The sequence below is a fragment of the Capsicum annuum genome, chromosome 11 (assembly GCF_002878395.1).
Source record: "Capsicum annuum cultivar UCD-10X-F1 chromosome 11, UCD10Xv1.1, whole genome shotgun sequence".
Taxonomy (NCBI): Eukaryota; Viridiplantae; Streptophyta; class Magnoliopsida; order Solanales; family Solanaceae; genus Capsicum; species Capsicum annuum.
In genome coordinates this window covers 123,220,430-123,233,415 of record NC_061121.1, presented here as the reverse complement: position 1 = coordinate 123,233,415, position 12,986 = coordinate 123,220,430, and the positions used below count along the sequence as shown (strand labels likewise).

General features: G+C 37.0%; 1 non-coding gene across 1 annotated transcript; it reads right to left on the bottom strand.

Moving 5' to 3' along the window:
* Nucleotides 1-907: 907 nt before the first annotated feature.
* On the bottom strand, nucleotides 908-1,013 carry LOC124889044. Its single transcript, XR_007047662.1, has one exon. It is a non-coding gene; the product is annotated as a small nucleolar RNA R71 (small nucleolar RNA).
* Nucleotides 1,014-12,986: the final 11,973 nt, after the last annotated feature.

The following is a 12,986-nucleotide window of genomic DNA, read 5'->3' as shown; positions in this document are numbered from 1 at the left end:
GACACACTTTGTTATTTATTTGTTTAGTAGATTATTAATTAAATTATTACAATCATATTGATACTCTGAAACACTTGAATACTTTATTGTCGAAACCAAAGTTGATTAAATTACTAATCTAGTAGTCCCCGTGGGTACGATATCTGATTCTTTGAGTCACTATATTACATGTACGATCATGTGCACTTGAGTGTACGATAGACCACAACATGTTTTTAGCGCCATTGCTGGGGACTCAAATAATTAGTAATTTTCCAAATTTTGGCTTTTGATAATAATTTAAGTGTTAACGACTTAATCTTAAAGACTGACTTTTGCAGGAAAAGTGAGGTATCTGACTGGAAAGAGCGAAAGAATTGGTAGAGCCTTATTCAAAAATAGAAAAGGTATTTTATCAGAGGTGAAGAGCAACAACACTTCACTATCCAATTCGGCAAGTTCAAATAGGAGATCAAAGAGACCCAAATCTTAACAATCTAATCGATCCTAATGCTCCAACTGCTGCAGCTCCAGCGGTTCCAGCTGCTCCTGCTCGAGCAGAAGCTAGACCTATTAGAGAAGTGGCGATCCTAATTATGAACAATGCTACTAATTGCATCCACAAGCCAGAGGTGGTTGGTTGGTTTGAACTGAAGCAAAATATGGTGCAAATATTGCACATGAGTGGGTAGTTCACAGGGTTATCTCACGAGGACCCATAATAACACATACAAAATTTTCTTGAGATCAATGATACCTACATTCCTATCGGGGTATCTACTAATTAGGTCCGACTGACTCTCTTCCCCTTCTATCCATTAGGGAAAGGAAAGAGGTGGTTATATGTTGAACCACCAAATTCCTTCATATCCTAGGATGATCTAGCTCAAAATTCCTTATTTGATTCTTCCCATCTGGGAAGATAACACATTTGAGAAGTGAGAATCTGAGTTTCAGGAAAAAAGATAGAGAAATCTTTACAAAGCTTGGGAGAGATTCCAGGGTATGCTCAGGAATTGTCCTCATCATCATCAGACTAATAATGTATTGGTACACACTTTTATTGAGGGTCTTAAGTCAAACACTAAGATTCTCCTTGATTCAACAGCATGTGACAGGATCTTGAGAAGACGTATGATGAATTATATACATTGCTAAATTGGATTTCGTAGGGGAGTCCTGAGTGAAATGCCGATGCAAGGAGTGCTCCAAAAAAGGTTGCAGGTATGTTGGAGGTTGACCAATTCACGGCTATATCAAATCAGATTGGTGTATTACAAAATTAGTTAACTACTTAGCTCAGTGATATTAGTTTGGGGGTCACACAACCTACTCCAGCAATAACAAATACAGTTTATTAGGCTTATAACTGGTGTAAGGTTTATGGGAGCAGTGAACATAAAGTCGATTCTTGCACAAAAAATTCAGAGTCTATCAATTATGTTGGAAATTCTAATTGTCCAGGACAATAAAACTTCGGTAACACTTATAATCCTAACTGGTGCAATTATCCCAATTTTTTATGGAGTGGAAATCAGGCACAGAATAATAATCAATACAGAGGATAGTACAAGTAGTAGAATGTTTAGGGTAATCAGGCCACAATACAAACTAGCAATATTAAAGAGATACTGGAGAAGATTATGGCTACTCAAACACAGTTGGTAGCGGATGTGAAGAATCAACAGATTATTACAAAGAACTTAGATATGCAAATGGGTCAAACTACGAGAACACAAAACACTAGAACTCAAAGAGGTCTACTTAGTGATACTGATCCAAATCCAAAATAGGTAAATTCAGTCAGTACTCGAAATGGCTACAGGTGAAACAGTTAGAAGCTAAGAAGGTGAAACACAAGGATACTAATGGTGAAAGTGCAAGGGATAAAGATAAATTTATGGAAGAAAATGATGAAAGCAAAGAAACCAAAGTATAAAAGGTAATACCACCTCTACCATTCTTACAAAGGCTTTGGAAAAATCACGAGGAGACTTGTTACAAGAAGTTTATTGAGATTTTAAAATATGTTCATCTTAATCTCCCTTTCATTAATATTTTGTAGAGTGTTCCAAAGTATGATAAGTATGTGAAGGACGTTGTAGAAAATAAGATTTTCTTAACTAAATACACTATCGTAGCTCTTATTGAGGACTGCACGTCCAGGATTCAAAATAAATTGCCCACAAAGCTGAAATATCCAGGAAGTTTCACTCTGCAGATGACAATTGGGCAATCCATTAGTGATTGAGGTTTATGTGATCTTAGGGCAAGCCTAAATCTTATGCCCACATCCTGGTTCAGAATATGGGTTTAGGAAGTCCTATACCCACCACAATGATTCTGTAGTTAGCTGACCGTTCCCTTGCTAGGCCTTATGGGATTATTGAAAATGTATTAGTTCAAGTAGGATTTCTTATTTTCCAAGTAGATTTCGTTATTCTTAATTTTGATACAGATCCAACAGTCCTATTTATTTTAGGATGTCCCTTTTTAGCAACTGTGCAATCATTGATTGATGTAGCAACATTACATATGACCAAAAAAGCTCATGATAAGGTCGAGGTTTTCAACATGTATAAGGTATAAAGCTTCCTATAATATATGAAGAATTGTCTGCTATTACAGTCATAGACCTTGAGTCTGAGCTTCACCTTCTATTGTATAATGACCCACTTGAGCAAGTTTTGATGGGGTATAATCTATTTGGTGATGTTAAGGCACTTCAAATGGCATAAATTATGGATTTGACAGGCTTTGACACTAGAATTACTTAATTTGACCCATTTAATAGACAAATTATTCCCTATCCAAAGGCATCTATTAATTAAGCACTGAAGCTAGAGCTTAGGGCTCTCCCTTTTATTTGAAATATTCTTTGCTTGTTAAGGATGATACTTTGCCTATGGTTTTGTTTGCATGTTTATTTGATGTGTAGGTGATAGAGGCATTGATAATATTGAAGAAAATAAAGAAAGCAATTAGATGGTAGACGTCGAATATCATAGGAATCAATCCTGCCTTCTGTATGCACAAAATATATATGGAAGAGGTATATAAAGAAAGTGTGCAACACCCACAAAAACTGAATCCTATGATGAAAAAAGTAGTTAGAAAAAAAGTCATTAAGTGGCTTGATGCTGGGATAGTCTATACCATATCCAATAGTAAATGAGTCAGCCTTATGCATTGTGTTCCAAAGAAAAGAGGGATGACTGTTGTGACTAATAAAGATAATAATTTAATCCCAACTCATACAGTAACTAGGTGGAGGATCTGTATAGATTACAAGAAGTTGAATGTTGTGACTAGGAAAGATCACTATCCTATTCTATTTATTGATTAGATGTTGTGTAAATTAGTAGGAAAAAAATATTAATGGTTTATGGATGGGTATTCAGGGTATAGCCAGATAACCATAGCACCTGAAGATCAGGAGAAGACCACCTTCACCTTTCCTTATAGTACTTACGCATTCAGACGTATGCTCTTTGGTCTTTGCAATGCACCTATGGCCTTTCAGAGATCTATGATAGCTATCTTCTATGACATGGTGAAAGACGTTTTTGAGGTATTTATGGATGATTTTTCCATTTTTGGTAATTTATTTGATATGTACTTGCAGAACTTAGATAGGGTCTTGGCTCACTGTAAAGAAACCAAACCTATATTAAACTGGAAGAAGTACGTTAAGAAGGGAATTGTCCTTGGTCATAAGGTTTCACATAAAAGAGTTGAGATAGATAGAACTAAGGCAGAGGTCTTTGAAAATCTCCCATATTTGGTGTCAGTGAAAAGTGTTAGAATCTTTCTTGGGCACGCAAGGTTCTACTGACGCTTTAGCAATGATTTCTCAAAGATAGCAAGTCCAATATGTAAGCTGTTGGAGAAATAGGTTAAGTTCAACTTTGGGGCTAAGTGTTAGAAAGCATTTGATAGTCTAAAGAGAAGATTGATAGAAGCACCCATCCTAATTTCGCCTAATTGGGCATTAACATTCGAGATGATGTGTGATGCTAGTAATGTGGCTGTTGGAGCAGTATTGGGGCAGCACAAAGATAAGGTATTTCACTCTATTTACTATGTAAGTAAAATCTTAGATACAGCCTAGGTAAATTATATAGTCATAGAGAAGGAGATACTAGCACTTGTATATGCGTTTGATAAATTGAGAGCATACTTAGTGGACACGAAGGTAATAATTCATACTAATCATGCTACTATCAGGTATTTGTTCAATAAAAAAGATGCAAAGACAAGGTTGATTAAGTGGATTCTTCTGCTCCAAGAATTTGATTTAGATGTTTATGATAGAAAGGGATCTAAAAATCAAGTGGAAGATTATTTGTCGAGGCTTGAGAGTCATGCTTAAATTACTCATGATACACTGTGTATTCAGGAGGAGTTTTTGAATTAGCCATTGTTGTTATTGGATGAGAAAATATTGGCACTGGATGTAGCAGACGTTCCTTATTATGCCGATACAGTAAATTTGCTGGTAAGTGGTATTTATCCTTCAAAGGCCATAAGTCAATAGAAGAAAAGGTTGTTTTGTGATTCTCGCTCATACATGTGGGATGAGCCATATTTATTCAAATGAGGTACTGATAGAATTGTTTGAAGGTGTGTTTCCAAAGTTGAATCTAAACATGTGGTGGAAAATTGTTATTCATCACCTTATGGAGGCCATCATAAAGGTGAATGAACAACAAGAAAGGTATTACAACCCAGTTTCTTTTGGCCTATATTATTCAAAGATGCAGTTGCATATGTGAGAGAGTCTGACCAATGCTAGAGAATGGGCTAATATCAAGGTGCCATGAAATGCCCTTGAACAATATTCTTGAGGTGGAGATGTTTGATGTTTGGGGTATAGATTTTATGGGGCCATTTCCATTATCTTATGGAAATTTATATATTCTAGTGGCTGTTGATTTCTTATCCAAGTGGGTAGAAGCTGCAATTCTCCCTATAAATGATGTACAGGTAGTAATGATGTTCGTCAAGAAGTATATCTTCTCTCACTTTATCACACCTAGAGCAATAATTAGTGATGGAGGGGGCCCCACTTTATGAATAGTTGGTTTAGGAATTTGTTGGCTAAATATGGGGTAAGACACGAAGTGTCCACAACTTATCACCCACTAAAAAATAGGCAAGTAGAGGTGTCTAATCATGAGATTAAGTAGATACTATAGAAAACAGTCAAAGGATAGCGTAAGGATTGGTCGGCTAAGTTGGATGATGTATTATGGGCAAATAGAAAAGCCGATAAAATACCCATTAGGACATCTCCTTATCATATGGTGTACAAAAAATTGTGTCACTTGCCTGTGGAGCTTGAGCATCAGGCTTATTGGTAAATATGAAGAAACTAAATCTTGATTTGAAGGCTCAAGATAAAAAAGACTACTACAATTGAGCAAACTCGATGAGTTTCACTTACATACCTATGAAAATGCAAAATTGTATAAAGAAAAGACCAAAAGATGGCATGATAAGCAAATTATGACTCGAGTCTTTGAGCTGGACAACAAGTGTTGTTATTCAATTTGAGGTTAAAGCTGTTTCTAGGTAAATTGAGGTCCAAGTATCTGGACCCTTTGAGGTTATAAAAATGACTCCTCATGGGGCTATTGAACTTTGGATTTAGGATAAAAGTTCTACATTCTTAGTAAATGAGTAGAGATTTAAGAATTATTGGGTGGATTATATAGATAGGCATAAGATGTCTATCATCTTTGAAGAAGAGTGAAGCTGAGTTTGGTCGTGCCACGATAGTAAATATGGCGCTGCATCGGAGGCAACCCACGAATATAATTCATTAGTTTAGTTTATTTCTTTGTTTTTTGAAAAAGAAAATAAAAAAGAGAAAAAAAGTCAAAAATACAAAAAGATGTGTCGAGCCACGACCAAAACTAAGGTGCTGGATAGGAGGTAACCCACTTTTTCTTACGTATTTTTGTATTTTTTGTTGAGATTGCAAAATTCCTCCCAAAGTATGCATTCCAGTGAGTCTCTGCAATAGCCCCGCTTTATGGAGCTTATTGCAGAAACATACCCTCGGTCACGCTAAAGAAAAATATCAAAAGGCAGATTCTAGTGAGCCTCCGCGATAAGTCTGCGTCGCGGAGCCTATCACAGTGATATACCCCCACATCTTGGAGAGGATAATTTTTAGTGTAATTTCATTAAAATGTCGGGCTTAACCCGACCGGATCCTATTACCCCTACCTCTTTTATAAATCCCCTCCAATTTCCTAATTCTTTCCCCCATAACTAAACTTAGTGTGCCACCCCACTCTTCCAAATTCTCCCAAGTTTCCTTCATTTCAAATTTTATCACGCAAAATATAATCTCTTTCTCTTCTCTCCTCCAATACAACTCAGGTAAGTTCTTATGTTATTATATATTTTCTTTATTCGGGTGCTATAGTGAAATTATTGTGATGAATAAATGGGATAAACACTTTAACTAATTGATATGTAATGTGATGAGTCAAATATATGGAGTATTTTGTGTGTTGATAGACATTTCCCCTAACCGATTGATATGTAATGTGATGAGTCGAATATATGAAGTATTTTGTGCACTGATAGACATTGCTCCACTTTATGTGCTTTACTCATTTAGCATTTGTTGAACTAGACTAATGGCATTTGCTTTATAATTTTAAGTTGATCTTTTGTTGGATGAGTAAGTTAGATTAGTTTAAGGTGAAGGTTTTTCTTGCATGTTAGAACTGAAATGGTGTATGGGGTGTGAGTCAAAAGGAAGGGAAGTCTGCGTACCTTTGTTGGATGTGATACACACCCTAGTTAGCAACTAAGTATAGGGTGTTCCCTAAATATGCTTATACTTAGTGATTGCTAACTTTTCTCTGAATGTGTGTTTATGGGTCTAAGTGATGCTTCGAATGTTTGAACCTGTTAAAATTGAGTGTCGCCTATAACGCTCTGAAAAGTAGTTCACCTAATGGGAGTTATCATTTAAGATGCGATGAAAAGTGCATTGTGATTTACTTATGTAATTGATGTGTGAATAAACACTGTTGCACTGGATTTAGTTTGTAAGGGGATATGAAGCGACCATTAAATAAAATATGAGCATGCTTGGTTAAAACTAATGTGTGCTTAAAGTCTAAGTAAAACAACGCTCATACGGTTTAATATAGTTGTTGAGGGGCTTGAAGATGAGATAATGTTGAGAAATAAGGGGAAGTCTTAAGTTCCCTAACTACACATCTAAGCACCCAAGCTGGCAATGAAGTATGGGGTGTCTTCGCAACCATTCCACACTTAGTATTAGTTGGCTAAGAGAGATGACATGTCTAACTTATTTACTACATTGTTCTACCTATCAGGGACTATAGATTATCTCTAATGGAAGAGAAAAGATATTACTGGGCCATTTGAGCCCTCAATAAAAAGAAACAAGCTCCGGCAGTTCCCCATGGTCAGGTACGAAGATATGGAATGAGATGGGTTGATGAAACCGAAAAGAAATGGTACTCAAAACACAATGATACTAAGTATGCACCGGAAGAGTTTATCAACTAGGCGAGCTTACTGAGAGAGTACCTAAGTATGGTACACAGGTTGGAGCAGCTAAATATGAACTTTTTCTTTGAGCAGCCCATGGAGTGCAGCTTGTACCTCATTAGGGAATTCTATACTCTAACATAAAGATCTATGGGAAGGTGGTAACCCTTACAACCAATGACTTGAATGAACTGTTAGGTATTTCTAAGGTAGATGCAGATCCGTTAAGGCAGCTGAACACTACCCCACCGTACACACACATCACAAACCTATAATATGAAAATAGGTCTGCTGCTATATGGACTCGACACAAAGACAATGACCTTTATCTAACATTCCTCTTTTCTCAAATGAATATGTGGGAACATATATGGGGGGAGATCGTCTATCATTGCCTTATTTAGGGAAAGCATATGACAAATATGACATGAGATAGAGTATGCCTTATTTATGCTATACTACAAGATGATATTGAAATTAATATAGGTGCTATCATTTTTTTGTGATAAAGTAGGTGTGATACCATGGGGGCGCCGATATGGGCTTGGTGGATTACTGACCAAGTTCATAAAAAAGCATGGGGTTGAAGAAGAAGGCTAGATTATAGTCCAGTAGTAGATACACGCTCTATTGATGTAACTTGGACTAAGGGTCTAGCTATGGCTCATGGACTGGTACTCACTATGCCTGAGTGTCAGATGGGAAAATTCCTACATGTCAGATCTCAGGATTTTGAACTTTTTGGGGCCCGATTTGCCTACCTGCGATCTGTAGGTCAACATATGGTTCATAGGTTGACTTAGTTGGTACTGAGAGTCAATTTTTCAGCTCTACATCGAATCTCAAATATGCATTGATCACGATCAAGATGAAAAACATCCCAATAATCCATAATCACTCCAAAAGTGGCTAAAAACACCTTTTTCACCATTTTCACGAACTTATCATTCAAATCATGGTTTCCTGTAAAACATACCCAAAATGGATCATAACTAACAAAAAGGCCTTAGAAACTTGCATATTTTGCTTGTTTTAAGCATCGAAAGTGCTATATTTCTATTGCATATCAATACCCTCAACGTAGAATGTTTGCATGTCCTCAATCAATAAAAACACAACAAAATAAAGACGATGCTTAATTAAGAAAATCTAAGATATTCAAGGCAGTTAGTCATCGTATTTAGTTCAAATCACAACATCCCCTCCTATATCTTTTTTCAAAACTATTTGTGTATGCATGTGAAGCACAACAATATGACACAAAGGGTTCAAGGTATGGCAACTAAATTAACAACAGACAACCACTCATATGTACAAATTACACTACCCGAAACAAGCAGATTGCTAGCAACATGACTCAAGTGACTTCACTACAAGAATGTCCCACACACTCATATGAAAATCATGCATGTTAATGCAAGGAAGGTCAAGAGACACTCACACTCAACAAAGAAGTTCCAGCCAATGCATGTCAAATACCATAGGCTTGCCCTTATTTTCTTTACCTTAGTATTCAGATAGTCAAGTCAGGATCACTATAGGACTTTTCTCGTATTGTAACGTAGGATTCAGGCTGGTATGATAGGTATGGACATTTAAAGAGACTAAGACTCCTTGGTACTACCCTAACTTTGGGGTCTCACTTACTAGCCAATTTTCTTTTATTCCACCCTTGTTTCTCTCTTTTATTCTTTTATGCACATTTAGGGTTGGAGTGGTTTTTTATTCTTTCTTTTTCACCTTTTCACAATTTTTCTTTTCCTTTTTATTTTTATTTTTCTACCACACCCAGCCCTACTAACTTTGTCTCTATTTTACCCTTCTGTATACCCATTTTACGCTTCGCCTCTATTTTACCCTTCTGCATACCTAATTTACACTACACACCCCTATAATAACCACCCTTAACTAAATCTTTTTGCCTGTGTTGAGGTCCATAATGTCCAATAAGGACCAGAGACAAAATAGGTTCATTGCAACACAAGTGGGAAGGTGAAAGGTGTAACAAGAAAAATAGGCTATAAGGCTCAAAATAGGGATCAAGGGATACAATTTGCACATAGAAGGATCATTTAGGCTAAAAGTTGACCAAAATCACAAATGGTTTATGATCATTTCCTAATTGACCATCATTCAATGTAGTCAAGACTAACCAGGCAAGTTTTGAATTTTACATACAAAGAAAACTAGTCAGCATCTCACAATCCATAGCACATAGTCAATATCACCAACTACTACCTATTCAGTTCATACAATTGTTAGCAAATAGTTATCATGTCCCTAATACTAATGCTATAACAAGATCCACAAAGTTCATACATATATTTATCAACACAGTTCTAAATCACAATATTTATGGAAGGTTATCAAAAAATAGTCAAAATCTGACTACTGCCCTAACTACTCAAAATATCCTAATTACACAAAATGTCATGATAAAAAAAATACAATATGGCATATAATTATCCGAGACATGCCGATTTTACAGTCATACCATGACCGATAAAAAATGAAGCACAACAACAAAAAACCTGCGGTTACATGGTATGCCCACCCCTAACTAAAGACTGAGCACTGCCCTCAGTGCATTAAAATAAAACAAAACATAGGGAAGTAAGAATATACTTGGGACTTACTAAGCGCCTGAGTCAGGAGCCACCTCAGATGGGGGCGTAAAAGCTGGTAGAGGTGGGGTTGGTGGTGGTGAACTATTGGATGATGCACCTACTACTATAGCATCGTGCCTTTACCTACTCCAAAGAATTATGTCTGGCCTTTTTAAGGGCCTCCTTCTCTGTCATAAGAGGATTCTGCAAATTGTACAAGTGACGTCTCTTGGTCGTAACTATTGGGACCTTATGATCATCCTTTGCAAAGAAGTAAAATTATCTTGGTGCACACGGAGGTGATATCTAGACCACAGGGGGTATCACAGAGGGAGCAGATATGACATGACTCTCTACAATAGAGTGTATCTGTGCTGGTATGATATCATAATCTTATGTTATCTAAATTAAATCTGGTGCACCTATCTCTGTATATAGGGATGTAACCCATCTCTCAAGATCATCAATCCATGTATGAAAATTGACATGTAGCTCTAATAGTGCGGCTCTCTGAGAAACCTCCTATTTAGCCTTAGCCTATTCAAATCTAGTCCCAACCCTTGATCTCATCTTCCTAAAGAGGTTAGTCATCTTGGTCTCGACAACCTTCAACCGAACTATTGTATCCCTTTGGCTATCCACTAAGCCATGCAAAAACTCACTGGACACAGTAATCATACCTATTGCAAGAGTTGTAGTGGATGGGCGAGTAGGATCTGTAGATACACTAACCATCTCTGAGGTTAAAGTCAAGGCTGAAGAAGAAGTAGTCTATGTACCCTCAACCTGAGTATTCAAATCTGAAGCATCTCTCTGGTTCCCTATCTCTATGTCTATACCAACACCTAAATCATCTATATATGCCTCATAAGGAGCTAAAAAAACTGTCTGGCCCTTAGTCTGGGCCTGTGGTGCTACAGTCTGCTGTCTAGATCTCCTAGAAGTGCTTGAACATGCCAGACCTCTCAGGTTCCTTATCTATGCCGTCATAGTGGCAGCCACCCTCTTATCAAGACCTAGTAACTTAGACACACCTACCTCATTATATAGCCTCTATATCATACAAGGAAATAGTAGGTTAGTCAGCTCACCAAAGGCTCTTTCTTGTAGATCATACCTGAGGATAAAAACAAAATCAATATCATAACCAGCCATCAAGCAAGCAATCAATACAGCTTCTTTCCGCGCCAATGCATTTTCTAAAGCAGTGGGAAATAGGAGATATCAAATCAGAAATCACCAAAATCTAGCCTTTAGTGTCAACAGGACCTTCTTGATCATAGTTGACCCCTCAATCCAGGGGCCTCATCACCCTTTGGTGAAATGTAACCAGTTATCTACCTAGCCATCTCAATTTTCTTAGCCCTATGCTCAATATCACACATAATATAATAATTTCGTGTGATCCTCAATCTGTGGTTATAGTCAGCTATAGATGCGGGTGTAATATAATCTAGGCCAAATATGACTGCGGATAGTCTCCTCTTTGATATCAACTTTGACCCCTCTGACTAGTGTGTAATCAAGATGTGGTTACCATATAATTCTAATAAATCCTTGATAATGGTGCATGATAAGGACTATGGTGGCTCTGTAAGATGCATAAGATTCATGCACCATTGTTGGGCTATAAGAACCAAGAAACCTAGTTATCTACATGAGCTGATACCTATAAAATATTTCCCTCAGTTTTGGTAACCTCTGCAGCCCCGATAAATCAATCTTGCGCTCCTCATAGATATATTTTGTAGGCTTTATAGCTCCCAAAAAGTGTGAAAAAGCTCATATATATGTTGTATACCCTTTACAAAATACCTCATATGTCCCTCCTCGAGAGGTGCACCTGGGCATGTGTAGGTACGGGCGCCTACTGTACAATATGGGATGCCTATATTGTGCCCTTCTATCACTAGGGTAAATCTTTTTATTGTGTATGAGTGGTAGTACCTTCTTCATAGTCGGGTACCATTGATGACTGCTCATGCTCAACCCCCTCAGAAGAATCCTAGGAACCCTCCTCAGACTAGGGGTCCTGTACATCAGCCTATGAAGTCGACTTAGCCTCTGTCTCATCATTCTCATCATCATCATCGGGTGGAAGATTATGTGGTGGTGATATACTCTCAAACTTTATCCTCGGTTGGGATGTGGCTATCTGAGCATTTTGATGAATTTGTCCTCATATGACTTTGTGTGTCACTGCAACTGCAACATCAATATGACGTTGTCTCAAATACTCCTCCATTGAACCCGCTAAGCTCAGGAGACTCTGCCCATCTCTATAAAGTACCAGTTTCTTTATTCTTGGCTACTTTAGGCTCCATGTATACCTAAAAAACCAGTTGTTAGCTTCCAATAAAATTGAGGGATAGTGAAAGTTGAAAAAAAACTAAAAATTCAAAAAGTGTAAGTTTATCCTTTCTTTTCACTCCCCTATAACCTATTTGTAATCCCCAACAAGTCCAATGTATATAGACTACCCAAGAATCATGAATTTTAATGCAAACAAAAATGTTCATTACTTTCATTTATTCAATTACAACTTCCAGTCAAGGCCTAATATAGTTTTTAACTCAAAACAAGGCCCTGCATTATGATTTTAGGTTATTTCAAGGTTCCCTCATACAAGCATGATAGCTTCAATATATTTATCAATGCACTACACATATTAACTTGTTTCAAGAATAGATAAAACATTAAATCACCATTAGGATCCAAGAAAGCTACCTCTTATAAGAAAATTTGAAAGAGAATAATGAAGAACTCTAGCAAAACCAAGGTTGAAACTTGTTTATAGCATGTTCGGACAAGTTGGTATCTCAAACAAGTGTTAAATTTTCCTTTTCGTAAGTGTGGGGT